At 35.4% G+C, this 17,944-nt stretch overlaps 1 protein-coding gene across 11 annotated transcripts in view; it reads left to right on the top strand.

The window, feature by feature from the left end:
• XRCC4 (X-ray repair cross complementing 4) overlaps positions 1–17,944 on the top strand; it is a 317,602-nt gene that overhangs the window by 84,452 nt on the left and 215,206 nt on the right. The gene's annotated exons all lie outside the window — the stretch shown is intronic.

Raw genomic sequence — 17,944 nt, forward strand, 5'->3', positions numbered from 1 at the left:
ATGACTTATTTACATAGTTACCACAAAACACTTGATAGTTTATGCAGTAATGACATTATTTCATTGAAAACAGTAATTTTAGTACTGCAGTATTTCAACATTTTTGTCTGGCTACATTTTCACTTTGAGCTTTTACAAGTTGAAAATTCATGCTTGGGATATGATGTTTTATCTTGATTTTTCTGAAATTAATTTATTCACCATGTAAGCCTTATAAAATACTTTCTTTACATTTATGCAAAACAGATATTCTGTCTGATGTATTTTTGTATAATGTAGATTGCCCTGTACTATACACATGGTAGGAGTGAAAAAATATTTAATTGAATTTCAAGTTTTTATGTAGGATTCTTACTGACTGCATTTCATATATTTCTTATATTATTTTAGTCTTAGATCCATAGAGCTCAAAATCTGAATTTATTACTATTAGCTCTAGAGAGACTTCTTATAGTCTTAGTACATATAGTATTATACTATCTTAAACTGTTACATTATTTTAGTCTTAGGTCCATAGAACTCAAAATCTGAATTTATTACTGTTAGCCCCAAGAGATTTCTCTATTAACTGACATAATGCCTGAAATTTAGTAAGTACCTAATAAATGTTACTTACTATTAAAAAAAGTTGTGGTATAATTTGGTTTATTTCATCACATCGATGGAATATATTCTCTGAATATTTATTATTTTGAAGACATCAATTTATTGGTTTTTGGTATCCAGCATTATGATAGAAATCCAGTGCCATTCTATATCCTGATCATTCACATATAACCTGTTGTAATGCTCTGGAATTTCTAGGATTCTCTTTTTGTCCCAATCTGAAATTTAATGTTGTTATGTCTTGATAGGAGTCTTAAATTTTTAAGTTCAGTGTGCTGGGACCTTAGTAGGCTCATTCTGTCTGGAAATTTCAGTTCATCTGTTTCTCCTACTATTTAAATTCCTTTTCTGTTTTGTTTTCTCCTTTGGCTAACTATTATATGGATTTTTTAAAAAAAGATTTTATTTATTTATTTGACAGACAGAGATCACAAGTAGGCAGAGAGACAGGCAGAGAGAGGAGAGCCAAGTGGAGAGCCCAATGCGGGGCTCCATCCCAAGACCCTGGGATCATGACCTAAGCGGAAGGCAGAGGCTTTAACCCACTGAGCCACCCAGGCACCCCAAGTATTATGTGGATTTTAACTGATCTTCTTTTGGCTAACTCTATTATATGGATTTTCACTGAATCCTGTACTGTACTTACCCTCTAATTTTCTTATAATTTCTCTCCTATTTTCCATCTGTTTCTCTATTTGCATGACATTGTGTGTGTGTGTGATTTATTCTTTGATACCTCAAGTCAGTAAATATGGTTACTGTTTGTTCTATATTAGCTCTAGGATGGGGGTGAATGCCCTGTGAGGAACTCACGGAAGCATGGTTCTTACCCCGTTTCAGAACCTTCCAGTTGCTGCCTGCCGTCAGTCACTCTTCAGTCCCTTGATAGGTTTTGTTTTCTGGTTTTTGGTTCAAAGTTTTATAATTGTTACCTCCAGGAGAAGTAGTCTAATATAGCTTACTTTGTCATTACCTGAACTGGAACTACCTGAGTGTTAGTTCTTTCTTTCTTTATTTATTTTTAAGATTATATTTATTTATTTGACAGAGAGAAAGAGAAGGAGAAAGAGAGAGAGAGAGAGGGAAGAGGCAGAGAAGGGGAAAGAGAGAGAGAGAGAGAGGGAAGCGGTCTCCCTCTTGAGCAGAGAGCCCGATGTGGGGCTCAATCGCAGGACCCTGGGATCATGACCTGAGCCAAAGGCAGAGGCTTTAACCCACTGAGCCACTCAGGCACCCCTGAGTGTTAATTCTTAATTACATTTTTCTTTGCAAGAAAATTCAATTAAATGCATAGTTACTATCCATTGTGCTCTTCAGTTCTCAAGTACCAATAGATGATTCACCCAAAAAAAAAACCTTGAAAATTTTAAAAATATTTTTTAGACTAATACTTTGTTTTTATCTTGTTTCTAGGTAAATAAGGGAATAAATCAAAGTAAATATTATTAGTTTTCTCCATAAATATTTTGGATAGAAATTTATTTCCTAGGGGTGCCTGGGTGGCTCAGTAGGTTAAATCCTCTGCCTTTGGCTCAGGTCATGATCTCAGGGTCCTGGGATCGAGCCCCGCATCGGGCTCTCTGCTCAGCGGGGAGCCTGCTTTCCCCTCTCTCTCTGCCTGCTTGTGATCTCTGTGTGTCAAATAAATAAAATCTTTAAAAAAAAAAAATAAAGGAAAAGAAATTTATTTCCTAAAAATCTGCCATTGAATTATAATAGATAGATTTTTAGGATTCTTAGTACTTTTTTTGTTTTTTTAAAGTAGGTTCCACACCCAGTGTGGAGCCCAGTGCACAGCTTGAACTCTCAACCCTAAGATCAAAATCTCAGCTGGAGATCAAGAGTCAGATACTTAACTGACTGAGCCACCCAGGTGTCCCCTTAGTAAATATTTCTGAATGAAAAAAAATATGGCAGAAGAGTTTTTAATCCATGGTTTAAAAAAGGCAACTATTAAGCTTTGAAATTTTTTAGAAGTAAATTCATAAACCATACAGAAAAATGAACATATTTTGTCTTTGATTTCATGTTTCATCATTTCATTTAAGTTGAGGATTTAAAGATACTTGGTGCTTTTATGATTTTTTTGAGGATCACTAATTTTGAGTTTATTAGTTTATGATAATTGATTTTACGGATATTAGAGTTACAGTTAACACAATTTTTTATGAAAATACTTTGTTTCCAAAACATTTCTAATGTCAGTATCATGACTTTTAACCAGTCATGCTATTTCATCAAAAAATATCATTAAGTGCTTTGGGGCAGGATAGGGGAGGTTGGCCTTAAGTTCTAAAACTTTTAAATGACCAAGGGCCAGAATTTTATAATCAGAAAAAAAAAAAATACAAGAGTCTACTCTTTTAATTTTCCTGGAGAATGTTATGACAGACCTGAGCAATTGTTACTTAACAGGATAAACTAAGGTTTAAGTTCTGAAATAAATGATCCATGCCATTTCATCCTATGTTTTATTAACACATTTCTAATTATCCCATAGCAGGATATTTTATTATAAGTTTTGTCCAGTGTTTGCTTGCTTACTATTTCTGTGGGGCCTTAGAAACAGCAAAGCAGTGATCCCAGCCCCAGTGACATTTTTCTCTGTCATGGCCACTCTGGAATGCTACTGTGTTAAAATAATCACCCATTCTTAAAAGAAAATCAAATTCAAACTGTCTTAAGAGAGTGGAGTTTTTTGTGCCCTTAGGTGTTACTTCTATTGTGGTTTGTTTGCAAAATCCTTCACAATCAGTGCTTAGGTTTTTGTTCATGAATCTTCTATAGGATAAGTCATTATTTTTGAAAACTGGTTACAAATTGCTTGTGCAGTACTACACTGAAAATAAATGCCAGTTTTGGATTTCTAAAATAGAGATTTCTAAGTTTCCCATGGAACATGTAATTCTTTTGATATGACCAAGGTATCAAAAATAAGGTGGATAAACAGTTGCATTTTCTTATCAGTTGCAGTGGAGGGAGTCTGGTTTAAAAAAAACAATGAGAAACTTAAACAAAAGACAGAAAAATAACTTTTTTAAAAAAGATTTTATTTATTTATTTGACAGAGAGAGAGAGAGATCACAAGTAGTCAGAAAGGCAGGCAGAGGGGGAGGGGGAATCAGACTCCCTGCTAAGCAGAGAGCCTGATGCAGGGCTCCATTCCCGGACCCTGAGATCATGACCTGAGCCGAAGGCAGAGGCTTAACCCACTGAGCCTCCCAGGCACCCCCAAAATAATTCTTGATTAGGTAAAGAAACATAATGATCCTGAATGGAGGAATTATACTGTTAATTCATATTGGAAATAAGTTAATTCCTTTTTTTTTTTTTTTTGAAGATTTTACTTATGTATTTAACACACAGAGGGAGATCACAAGTAGGCAGAGAGGCAAGAAGAGAGAGAGGGAAGGGCAGACTCCCCACTGAATATAATTCCTTATACAATAATTTGAAAATGAATAATTACAAACAAAGTTCCTAGTATTTTTTTAGTTTCTTTTTTTGTTTGTTTTTTTGGCTTGTCTGAAATTCACAGTCAAAATTCCTGGAATGTGCTTGGCAAAATTAGATAATACAATATTGAGAAAAGGAATTATGAGATCTTTAATCTTTAATGGTAAAACCTATTATAAAGCCGTAATAATTAAAAGAGCATCCTAGCACTAGTAAAAGAATTGTGAGCAATGGTATGGAAGCGGAAACTCAAGAAAATACTTAAGTATACATAAAAATGTAGTTTCTAATAATCGCAGCATATTATGTCAGTAAGGAGAGAATGGTTCACTGAGTAAATGGTGAGGAAACATTGATAATGTATTTGGAGAAATAAAAATGAAAATATAGGTAAATAGTAACTTTCTCTGATTTGCAAACCTTGAAAGGAAACTATTTTTATTTTTTTAAGATTTTATTTTTAAGTAATCTCTATACCCATTGTGGGATGAAACCTATAATCCCGAGATCAGGAGTTGCATGTTCTACTCACTGAGCCAGCCAGGAACCCCATAGGAAACCAAATTTTAGATTTGACTACATTAAAATGTAAGTGCTCTATTAATAATATTGCCAAACCAACAAATATTTGCAGCATTTATGACCAAGTATTGATTCACCCAGTTAACAAACATATTTTGAATCCCTACTGTGATCATGGGGAAGGGAGACAATAACTATTTATAAATAAAATGAATTAAGATGATGACTGCTATGAAGATTGTAAGATATTCTTAATACCTTTACTATTGATATTTCTTTGTAGGATTATATGGAGGATTCTGAAATGCTTATACCATAGTTAAGGTAGTAAAGACAGTGTTTCCAGAGATAACATTGAATAGAGACTTGAATAAAATATAAGAGGAAGCTATGTGCAATTCAGGAAGAAGAACATGCAGGAAGAATATGCAAAGACTCTATTAGTTTCCGGTTACCACTGTAACAAAGTACCAGAAACTTAGTGGTTTTCTTATTTCTTTCAGCATCAAGCTTCTGCCAGCCTTCCTTGGCCTGTGTCCATATCATTCCAATATCTGTTTTCATCATTACAGTCTCTTTGCTCAATTTGATCTCCTGCTTCCCCTTTATAAGGACCCTTGTGTTTACATTGGGCCTCCCAGATAATCCATGATAATAGCCCCATCTCAGGATCCTTGATTTAATCACATCTGCAAAGTCCCTTTTGCTGTATAAAGTAATATTTACAGATTCTGGATAATAGGATGTGGGCATCACTGGGGGTTAGATATTACCATAGACCTTGTTACACTGTATTTATTTTTAGTTCTACTATAACAAATAACCAGAAACTTAGTAGCTCAAAATAACATAGGTTCACTATTCCATGTTTCAGTAGGTCAAAAGTCCCACACAGCGGCATCTGGGTGGTTCAGTCAGTTAAGGGTCCATCTATTGATTTTGACTGAGTTCATGAGCTTGGGGTTGTGGGATTGAGCCCTGCGTGGGGCTCTATGCTCAGCATGGAGTCTGCTTGAGATCGTCTCTCTCCCTTTCCCTCTTCCCCTACCTCCTCCCCTAAATTCATGGGCTCACTTTCTCTAAAGAAAGAAAAAGAGAAAAACAGAAAGAAAAGAACATCTTAAAAAAAAAAAAGTCCAACATAGTAGTCTCACCTAGCTAAAATCAATGTGTCAGCAGGACTATATTTCTTTCTGGAAGCTGTACAGAAGAACCCAATGCCTTGCCTTTTTTGAGCTTCTGGAAACCACCCACATTTTGGTACGTGGTACCAAATGGTCTCCTTCTGTCTTCAAAGCCAGCAATTTAGCATCTTTCTGTGCTTCTTTTCAAATTTCATATCCTTCTCACTGTAGCTGAGAAAGGAAGGTTCTCTGATCATAAGGATTTATGTGAATAGATTGGGCTCATCCTGATAATCTACAATGATCTCTTCATCGCAAGGTCTTTATCCTTAACACATAAGCAAAGTCCTCTTTTCACAGCAAAAGTAACATATTCACAAGTTACAGAAAGTAGGGTGTAGACATTTTGGGGGTAGCACCATTACATTTGGGGGAAGCTGCCTATTACATATGGGAATAATTGACCTATTCAAGTGAGAGATCCAGCTAGAGAGGTACTCATAGGCCAGATTATAAAACAGCCTTTTTGTGTATTGGAGTATTTAAAGAGAAAATGGGTTGTAATAAAATGAGGAAACAGTTCAATGCTGTTCCAGAAAACTTCCTGTATCTGTGCTATCTGACATAGCTACTACTAGCCACATGTCACTGTTGAACCCTGAAATGTGACTTGTATTATAGAGGAGCTCAGTTTTTAATTTTGGCTAATTTAAACTTAAATAGCTCACATGTGGCTAGTAACTATTGGAAGCAGGACTACTGGAAGATACTACATATATTTTTGGAGAAATTTTGCTGTAACAGAAGCAGAAAAATGAACAGTAGCTAGAATTAGAAATGACATTAAGGAGGTTTTGTTTTGTTTTTAGACTGCTAATATTGAAGCACATTTGTATTAATTATGTATTGTTGAGTAACAGATTATTACAGACTTGGCAGCTTGAAACCGTGCACATTTATTATCTCATAGTTTCCGTGGGTCAGAAATCCAGGCGTGGCTTTGCTAGGACTCCTGTGAAAGCTGTAATCAAGGTTTGGCCAGAGCTGCAGTCTCATCTCAAGGTGAAAGATCTGTTTTTAAGATCATGTTGATGTTGGCACAATTCGGTTCATTGTAGCCTGTTGGACTGAGGACCTCAGTTTTTTGCCGGCTGTGATGGTTAACTTTATGTGTTAACTTGGATGGGCTACAAGGGCCTAGATATTATATGGTGGTCAAACACTATTCTGGATGTTTCTGTGAGGAAGATTTTGGATGAGATTAAAATTAGGTCAGTGGACTTTGGGGACCACAGAAAGCCCTGGGGGGGACCCCAGTCAGTCAGTTGAAGGCCTGAACAGCACAAAAGCCTGATCTCTCCAGAACAAGAGGGTAATCTGTCGAGAGATTTCACTAACTCTTCCTAGATTTCCAGCCTCCTGGGTCCCCCCAACAGATTTTGGATTTACCTATCTTCAAAATCATGTAAACCAATTCCTTACAATAAGTCTTCCTACGTGTATAAACATCTTATTGTTTCCTTATCTTTAATGAACCCATCTAATGCACTGGCTATTGGTTAGAGACTTCCCATGGTTTTAAGATGATTATTTGTCAGAGATCACTCTCTGTTCCCTGTTGCATGGGCTTCTCCAACATAGCTGCTAGTGTCATAAAAGGAAAGACTCTATTAGCAAGATGGATATTATAATCTTTTTTCTTTTTTTAAAGATTTTATTTACTTATTTGATAGATGGAGATCACAGAGAAGCAGGCAGAGAGAGAGGAGGAAGCAGGCTTCCTGCTGAGCAGAGAGCCTGATGTGGGGTTTGATCCCAGGACCCTGAGATCATGACCCGAGCCAAAGGCAGAGGCTTTAACCTGCTGAACCACCCAGGCGCCCTGGATATTATAATCTTCTATAGCTTAATCACGGAAGTTATATATGTCACTTTTGCTGTATTCTGTTGGTTGGAACCAATCACAGGCCTTCTTGCACTTGAGGGGAGGGGATTACACAGGGTATGAGTCTCAGGAGGCTGAGATAATCAGATGCAATCTTAGAGGCTAAGTGCTGTGTGCTATTTAAGCAGTCATTTTCCTGCATATAACTTTCCAATGGCTTTTTGTTATAATTGGAATAAATGTTCAACCTCTTACTGTGGCCTACAAAGTCCTGTGTGACCTAGTCTCCTGTCTACCTTTTCCATCTCATCTGCTGTGTGGTCCCCCTAAGTTTTTGCAAGGTCTTGTTCCCTGACCGCCATATCCAAAGATATGCTGCCCTCCAGTCACAATCAATTACCTCTTTTATTTCCTTCTTTGATCCTACAGCTATGTGAAATTATAATCATTGTGTACCATCAACTCTTTCCAAGAGAACAGACACAATTTTTTCCTTTCCCACAGCAGTGTCTCTAATGCCTGGTATATAGTACATACTCAGAAAGTCTGATAAATGAATGAATGAATGTATTCTGTATTTCACCATGTAAGAATGGGGATACTAACTTTGACTCCCCCTAAACTTAATTCCTAATAGTCTGTTGTTAACCAGGAGCCTTACCAATAACGTAAACTGTCTCCTAACACATATTTTATTTTATACTTTATATGTATTATATACTGTATTACAATAAAATAAGCTAGAGGAAAGAAAATGTTTCTAAGAAAATCTTAAGGAAGAAAAAATAAATTTACAGGACGGTACTATAAAAAATCCATGTGTAAGTGGACCTGTACAGTTCAAAACCATGTCGCTCCAGGGTCAGCTGTACCATACAAATAATTAACTCTGCTGTAAATTATGGAGTTTAAGTATTACTAGCTAAACAATACTGATCTCAGCCATTGTAGCAAATGTAGCACATGCATGCAGATGTTAATATTAGGGGCACCTGTGGGTGGGGGGGCGTGTATGGGAACTGTCCCCATTCTATTATTCTGTAAAACTGAAAGTGCTCTTAAAAAAAAAAAAAAGCCTACTAACTTAAGAAAAAAAAATTGGGGATACTTATGTGTAATATGTAGCCACTATCCTTTTGCAGCTTTTAGCATACTGCAAAAAAAAAAAAAAAAAAAAAGTAAATACTGCAATGCTCTGTTAGCTATCCATACTTACTCACTAGACCACCCAAGTATAACTGAGTGAACAGTGAATGTCTAGTGGAAAATTCAGGGAAGAGCTAGTATAGTAGTGAGGGGGATGAGCAATGAATTCTGTTTTGGCATTTACAGTTTGAGGTTTGCATAGGTCATCTTGCTGGCACCATTCCAAAAAGGAATTAAATGTGTATGTAAGTCTGCAGTTTAGGAGAGGCCTCACCTACATATACATTTGGCAGATTTCAGTTTATCTGTAATAATGGAAGCTGTGATTGTGGATAACCCTATAAATATAGAGGAAAAACAAAAGTAGGTCAAGAGACCATGCCAAGAAACATTACCATTTAGCGTCTAACTGGAGGACAGAGAAGCATATTGCACAAATGTGATTAGATAAGTATTAAGAGATTTAGAAGAGTGTCAGGGAATCTAAGGCAATATTTATTTATCACTACCTACTACCCAAAATAAAGTAACAGGGAAATAATACGCAACTGTTGCTCTCTATCCCCCTCCCCCAATCCAGTTACTATAAAAAACTTTCCAGTTGATTCTAAATCTCCATGTAGTATAATTTTTCATTGTTAATTTTAACTCTTAATTAGGCTGAGATAAATTTGAATTTTACTATATTTCTCATGAACCAAAAGAATCATCATCTATTTTAAGACAGTAGTGGAGTGAACATTTATAGTTATTCAAAGTAAAAGTAACTTTTAAGATTCGCTTACCACATAGGCTTTGGATTTTTTGTTGTGAAGGATTCTCCGACTTCTACCAAAGATTTTTACAATTATGAGGACCAGAATAAGAATTCTTAGATGATGTTTAATATATTAAAGCACATAGCATGGCCTTAAATTCTAATAATTTTGTTTGCACTCTAATTTGAGATCAGAGTATTTTTCACTTTTAGGCTATTGCATTTAGATCCTACAGGATCTAAAATATACAGAGCCTTCCTTGATCATAAAATCATCTTGAGATATTTAAATATTTTTTTTATGAACTGTAAGAAATTTGGGCAAGAAAATAGTGAAAAAGGTGAGATTACTGGTCTCATACTATATGTAGCTCTTTTATCGTTTTTACAAGAAGTCCTTATCAGTATTCTTTTCTAAGTTCTACATGTCTTAGAAAAGAAATGTTACCAGTTGTCAGCCTCAAGAAATTACTGCATCAGGAGGTATATTTGTAATGTTACTTATTTAAATATGAAATAAACATTTCAACAGGCCACTAAACTGAAGAGTTCATTACACATATCTTAGTACAAATATATTTGATCCAAATTATGAGCAAGTGATAATTAAAATAAGTAGGGCAAAGTAATACAGTTTGGTCTCTTTTTTTATTACAAAACTTGACTGATTTCCTATAATTACTGAATTTTGTGACTGTGTATTATAATGGCTAGGTATATGCAACTATGTATTTGTCTAAAATAGGTAAAACATTCTGTATTATAAACTATAATGGGCAGGCTTTACTTTTTTAGCGTACATATATCTAGGTATAGCCAAACTTTTTTCTGATAGGACTAAATTAAAAACACATACTGAAAAAAATGAGTTCCTCTCTGCTGTCATTTGCCTAGTAATAACAATCAAGATATCTTTATTTCTCCTTTTCATTTAGCTTTACATTTTGGTTCCAAGGACAGTAGCAAAGAGTAATTCTGCAAGGTTATTTAGACTACTTGGATACTATATCAATACTCAAATTCTTTAATTGATGTTTAATTGATATTCTAAGGAGAATATCAACCCACACTATGATAACTCTCCCTCCCCAGAAACATTCAGAAGGGCTACAAACAATCCCCCAGGAATTGGTTAATAGTTATTTATAGTGTTTATTTTGTATAATTTACTAATGCTATATAGTCTCTTTAATTTGGTCACTCCAAAGAAGCTGAAAACTGAGTATATAATTTTATAACATTCTTAAAAAAATGTGACAAAAAATAATCTGAGTAGGTTTTATTAAACATATATATTAGCATAGTATCAAGTCCTGATACAGTTTCTTAGCATGCATTTTTTTTGTTTTAATTATACTATTCAATAAGAAAACTTTGTTATATTCTTATACTATTTAAAAATATTTCTTAATTTGTATTCAGAGCATCAGGGCCCATTTTTATTTGTTTATTTGTTTTGTTTTTAATTGGGCTCTGCTCCCAGTGTGGAGCCCAGAGTGGGGCTTGAAATCACAATCCTGAGATCAAGACCTGAGCTGAGATCAAAAGTTGGATACTTAACTGACTGAGCCACCCAGGTGCCCCATTGTCTCAGTTTTTCATTTGCTTGCCCCGTTATAGTTACATTCCTTTATTAATAAGGATTATTCAAATAAAAAATTGAAGTCTCTATGTAGTGCTTAATATTTGCATAGAGCTGTGCAAGTTACTGTCTAGGTGGTGGAAGAGAAATACAAGATAGACCTTCTGATCTTAAAGAGCTAGAAATTTAAAAGACTACATTTCTGAAACAACCAGAGGAAAACATAGGGAGGATGACAGGAGGGAAAAATTGAGAGACAAACTCTGAAGTATTAAGAATAGAGAGGTCAGTATAGACTAAAGTAGTTATAGAGAATGTGACCTGGACTTTGAAGTGGTAAGGAGGTATGGTATTTAATCCTGGACTTAAGAATTGGCAGATATCCAGAATAAACAAAGCTTGGGCCAAAAAAAGGGGAAAAGTTCTCTGAAATTGAGAATTTTTAATGCAGGTCAGGTTTTTAAAATGCTATTATTTGTTTGTTTTAATATCTAAAATTATGACACTTTGGAACCAACTAGTGTAAACTCCTATGATTATCAACATTTTATTTTTTTAATTTTTTTTTTTTAAGATTTTATTTATTTATTTGAGAGAGAGACAGTGAGAGAGAACATGAGCGAGGAGAAGGTCAGAGAGAGAAGCAGACTCCCCATGGAGCTGGGAGCCCGATGCGGGACTCGATCCCGGGACTCCGGGATCATGACCTGAGCCGAAGGCAGTCGTCCAACCAACTGAGCCACCCAGGCGTCCCGATTATCAACATTTTAAAGGTTAATTGTTCTCAAATTTTTTACACAGAAAAATAAAGATGTGGTTTAAAATTTTAGATTACAAACAGAATGAAGTGACTAGTATAGGTCTATGTACCGAATTCTCTGTAAGATTCTGAGAACTGACTACAAAAAGAAATTTTTTTGTCCATGCCTCTAAAGGAGAGACATGCTTTCAGGATGCCTTTAATTTGTGGTTTCTGATTCTGGTGTACCATTTGAAGTCCCAATTTTATAGTGTAGATTATTTTGAAATTATAGAACTAATAATTAAGGAAAAGCTGTGCTAATAGCCTTCTATATCAAACAAAAATTTAAAGTAGAAGTTTTTAAAACCATGGCATCCATACAGTGTGGCTTTTGTTTAAATTTTCTTTTTTAAAAAAAAATAATACCTTAGGGAGTGCCTGGGTGGCTCAGTGGGTTAAAGCCTCTGCCATTGGCTCAGGTCATGATCCCAGGGTCCTGGGATCGAGCCCCACATCAGGCTTTCTGCTAGGTAGAGAGCCTGCTTCCCCAGCTCTCTCTCTCTGCTTGCCTCTCTGCCTGCCTGTGATCTCTTTGAATAAATAAATAAATAAAATTAAAAAATAATACTTTTTAAAGTTGCCTCTTTTTATATGTGGGCTAGTATAAAGATTTGCTGGACATGGGGTGCCTTGGTGGCTCAGTTGGTTAAGCATCGGACTCTTGATTTCAGCTTAGGTCATGATCTCAGGATCATGAGATCGAGCCCTGCCATCAGGCTCTATACTGGGGCATGGGTCCTGCTTAAGAATCTCTCTCTCCCTCTCTTCCTCTCTCCCTTTGCCCCTCCCCACTCCCAACACCTACTCCCCCTCCCTGAGCTCTCATGCTCTCTGTCTCTCTTTAGGAAAAACAAAAAACAAAACAAAACCCTAGGGTGTCTTGGTGGCTTCAGTCAGTTAAGTCTGTCTTTTGATTCAGCTCAGGTCGTGATCTCAGGGTCTTTGGATTGATCCCCTGTTGGGCTCTGTGCTCAGCACAGAGTCTGTTTGTCTCTCTCCCTCTGCTCCTCCCCAGACCTGTGCTCTCTCTTTATCTCTAAAATAAATCTTCTTTAAAAATTGGCTTGATACAGGTTAGAGTGCAGAAATATTTTATGCTTCTGACTTCATTAGGTCTGATAAAAGGCCCTAATCAAAGTTCAGTGCATATGTTCCCTTACATCTTCAATGATGTGGAAAGGCTGGAACAGCAGGAGTGAAAGTAGAAGGAAGCTTTGTGCTGTGGCTCTGAACTGTGTGTTTTACAGGAAGGGTGGTACAGTCAGATGGTCAAGTAAATTTTGTTTCTTGTATTGAGTTTCTAGATACTTATTTGTATTTTTTTATTGTTTAGACTATCATGTTCATACCCATTAAAGGACCCAAAACTAGTGAATATAATTAGGAAATAGAAGCAGGAAATAGTTGCCTATTCCTAAGAAGAAATGATATATTAAGTTTATTCTGTAGTGATTAGCCAAGAGATTTAAGACTTGTCTTTTGGAATTTGAATATATAGGTTTATATGATATTTTGAAAGAAATTTCTTATTAGTGATTTAGAATTGGTTCCTTCTTCCTTTGCCATTTGAAATAGATGAATAGGTAGCTGGACTTATGCTTGTCTGTGCATTTGTATTTTACAAATTACTTTATTCAGTATAAAAGTGATACTTTTAGAGTTATATTCTATATATTCTGTAGGTGTTCTTTAACTTTTGGGTGTATGTGTTTAGTATACTAAGAAAAGCTTCAAAAAGTAAACGCTTTGATTTATTTTTCCCCTTAAATTTACTTTCAAATTATATATTCTTTATACACATAAACCTTTCTTTTTATATAAGTGTATATTCCTTTCTTTCTTTCTTTCTCTTTCTTTCTTTCTTTCTTTCTTTCTTTCTTTCTTTTTTTTAGAGAGTGAGGTAGGGAGGGGCAGAGGGAGAAGGGCAGAGAGAGAGAGAGTCTTAAGCAGGCTTCCGGCCCTGAGTGGAGTCCAGTGTGGGCTCTATCATGTTCCTGAGCTTTGACCTGAGCAGAAATCAAAGGTTGGACTCTTTAACCGGCTGAGCCACCTGTGCACCCCAGATAAACTGTCTTATTTAAACTCCTATGCTTTTAAAAAGACTCATGTTTAGTTATATATGAAAACTGCAAATGTTTTAGGCCATTTAAAGTGCATGAAAAATAAATGAGTAAATAAAAAATGACAAATAGTTTGAAATAATTTGAACTGAAAAAATAAAACTTCTTAGACTTTTCTAGGTTTTCATTTGGTAAACATTGCTTAAAGTGCTTGATTTTGCTTACATATATAAGCCTAATATAAGTGGGTGTACTCATTGAAATAAAGGACAATTTTTCTTAGTCTGATTTCCCTGTTGATAAGAAATAGGAAAAGGTAAGATAAAACAAAATTAAACAGACATATCTGCTTAGATCTCAAAAACACACACAAATATGTAATTTTTTTTTTAATGGCAAGAGCAGTGCTATTCTGTCCTCTAAAATGTGCTATAATCCTGGAGAATATTAATATTTTTTGTTTTCTTTTACATTTTAAGTGAATGTCAGTAAGGCTTCTTATTTCCTAGGAATCATCAGTAGTTAAGCCTTTTGGCAGATTTTTTTATAGTATTTTTTAAAGATTTTTTTTTAAGATTTTATTTGTTTATTTGACAGACAGAGATCACAAGTAGGCAGAGAGGCAGGCAGAGAGAGAGAGGAAAGCAGGCTCCCCACTGAGCAGAGAGCCCAAAAAGGGGCTGGATCCTAGGACTCTGAGATCATGACCTGAGCCAAAGGCAGAGCTTTAACCCACTGAACCACACAGGCACCCCAGATTTTTTGTAGTATTAAGTAAGACATGAACTTCCATTTTCTACCTGAAAATTTAAAGTAAATTAGTAACCACAATTTGTCCAGAAAAGTTTACTTTGTGGGGTTAAACACCCAAATATTTGCTAAATTATGCCTAAATTATCCTAAAAATTCCTGAATACCTTAAGTATTTCTAAGTTATGTAAATTAACTGAAATGTCTTATAAAATGCCATGTAGATTGCAAATATCAGGTTTTCTCTTTATTGACTTTCAGCTTTATTTCTAAATTGACTAATAGGAATTTTTCTCAGAATTATCAGTCACCGTTAAATATTTCTCAGTTTGAATATAATATATTTATAGAAATAATCTTTCAAAAGCAAGACATTTTAGAAGTGTTTCTATTAGATGAATACTATAGTAGAAATTACTGATCTGGAAGCCCCAAAAACCAAAAACAGCAAAAGCCCTTCAGTTTCGCTCTCAGTTCTGCCACTCACTCAATGTTATTAGAGTCTTTTAAGAATTATGTGTAGATATTGAATGTGTAAATTGCTCTGGAGAGGGTAGTTATTTTAACAATGTTTATTCTTCTAATCCATGAACATGGAATGTTTTTCCATCTTTTTGTTTCTTCCTCAATTTCTTTCATAAGCAGTCTGTGGTTTCTAGAGTATAGATCCTTTACCTCTTTGGTTACGTTTATTCCGAACTATCTTATGGTTTTTGGTGCTATTATAAATGGAATTGATTCTCTAATTTCCCTTTCTGCAGTTTCATTGTTAGTGTATGAGAAAGCAGCAGATTTTTCACACATTGATTTTGTATCCCGCCACATTACTGAATTGCTGTATGAGTTCTAGTAATTTGGGGGTGGAGTCTTTTGGGTTTTCCACTTAAAGGATCATGTCATCTACAAAGAGAGGTTGACTTGTTCTTTACTAATTTGGATGCCTTTTATTTCTTTTTTGTTGTCTGATTAATGAGGCTGGGACTTCTAGTATTATGCTGAACAATAGTGGGGAGAGTGGGCATCCCTGTTGTGTTCTTGACATTAAAGGGATGATAATGATATTCACTGTGAGTTTTCATAGATGGTTTTAATGCTATTGAGGAATGTTCCCACTATCCCTATTCTCTGAAGAGTTTGATTCAGGAATGGGTGTTGTAAAACTGGACAGCTACCTATAGAAGAATGAAAATGGACCATTCCCTTACTCCATGTACAAAGGTAAACTCAAAATGGATGAAAGACCTCAGTGTGAGACAGGAATCCATCAAAATCCTAGAGGAGAGTATAAGCAGTAACCTGTTGGACGTCAGCCACAGTAACTTCTTTCAAGACATGTCTCCAGAGGCAAGGGAAACAAAAGTGAAAATGAAGTTTTGGGGCTTCATCAAGATAAAAGGCTTCTGCACAGCAAAGGGAATAGTCAAAAAGAACTAAGAGGCAACACACGGAATGGGAGAAGAATTTGCAAATGGCATTACAGATAAAGGGCTCATATCTAATATCTATAAGGAACTTTTCAAACTCAGCATTCAAAAAAGAAATGACCCAGTCAAAAAATGGGCAGAAGACATGAACAGATACTTCTCCAAAGAAGACATACAAATGGCTAACAGAGACATGAGAAAATATTCAACTTCATTAGCCATCAGGGAAATTAAAATCAAAACCACAATGAAATACCACCTTACACCAGTTAGAGTGGCAAAAATTAACAAAACAGGAAACAACAAATGTTGGTGAGGGTGTGGGAAAAGGGGAACCCTCCTGCACTGTTGGTGGGAATGCAAGCTTCTACAGCCACTCTGGAAAGCAGTATGGAGGTACCTCAAGATGTTAAAAATAGAGCTACTCTGTAACCTGCAATTGCACTACTAGGTATTTACCCCAAAGATGCAGATGTAGTGAAAAGAAGGTGCACATGCACCACAATGTTCATAGCAGCAGTCTCCATAAGAGCCAAACTGTGGAAGGAGCCGAGATGCCCTTCAACAGATGAATAGATAAAGAAGATGTGGTACATACATGCAATGGAATATTTTTTAGCCATCAGAAAGGGTAACTACCCACTATTTGCAATGATGTGGATAGAACTGGAGGAGATTATGCTACCTGAAAGGAGTCAAGCAGAGACTGACAATTATATGGTTTCACTTATATGTGGAACATAAGTAGTAGTACGGAGGACCACAGGGGAAAAAAGGGAAATCCGAAGGGAGAGAAATCAGAGAAGGAAATGAACCATGAGAGACTATGGACCCCAGGAAACGAACTGAGGGTCTCAGAGGAGAAGGGAATAGGGGAGGGGGTAACAGGGTGATGGGTATTAAGGAGCACACATGTTGTGATGTGCTCTGGGTGTTATATGTAACTAATGAATTATTGAACACTATATCAAAAACTAATGATGTACTATACAGTGGCTAACTGATCATAATAAAAAAAGGTAAAAAATATTATGTGTAGGTTGTGAACCTAATTCTTCCTCTTACTAGTTTTTAAATTTTTATTTTTTTATTATTTATTTTTTTTTTAAATTTTTTTATTTTTTATAAACATATATTTTTATCCCCAGGGGTATTTTTAAAAGACTTATTTATTTAAGAGAGACAGAGAGAGTGTGTGTGGGAGCAAGGGGCAGAGGAACAGAATATCCAAAAAGATTCCCCATGAGCAGGGAGTCCTACATAGACCTCGATCTCACAAGTCATGAGATCAGGACCTGAACAGAATCCAAAAGTTGGATGCTTAACTGACTGAACCACCCAGGTACCCCACTAGTTTTTAAATTAGGTTATCTTCTTATGTCAGGAAATAGCATAATAGCATAGCATAGCAGGATTTTGGCTGTATTCCTTCAATATATTAGATAATGATTCTGAACCACAGTTTACTAATTTATGAAGTGGATATAATAGTTTCATTTTGGTGATGATTAGATGAGTTGTATGTGTGTGAGTTGTATGTGAGTTAAATTTCAACTGTGAGATGTGGTAACTATATAATAATAGTTATCATGTTAAAAGTCTTATATTTAGCTGTTATAATAATTTTAATAGTAAGGATAATTATGATTGTGATTAAATCACTGTATTTCATTATCTTTATCTGCTAAATGAGGAGAACTGGTATCCCCTTCTAAATTCCATACTATAAATTCCATACTATAATACCATATTATATTATTTTATTTTATTTTAAAGTGCCTTCTAGTAGAGGATGTATTTTTGTAAGTCTTACCTTTGTGAAGAAGTAAG

Source organism: Mustela lutreola, chromosome 5 (assembly GCF_030435805.1).
Source record: "Mustela lutreola isolate mMusLut2 chromosome 5, mMusLut2.pri, whole genome shotgun sequence".
Classification (NCBI taxonomy): Eukaryota; Metazoa; Chordata; class Mammalia; order Carnivora; family Mustelidae; genus Mustela; species Mustela lutreola.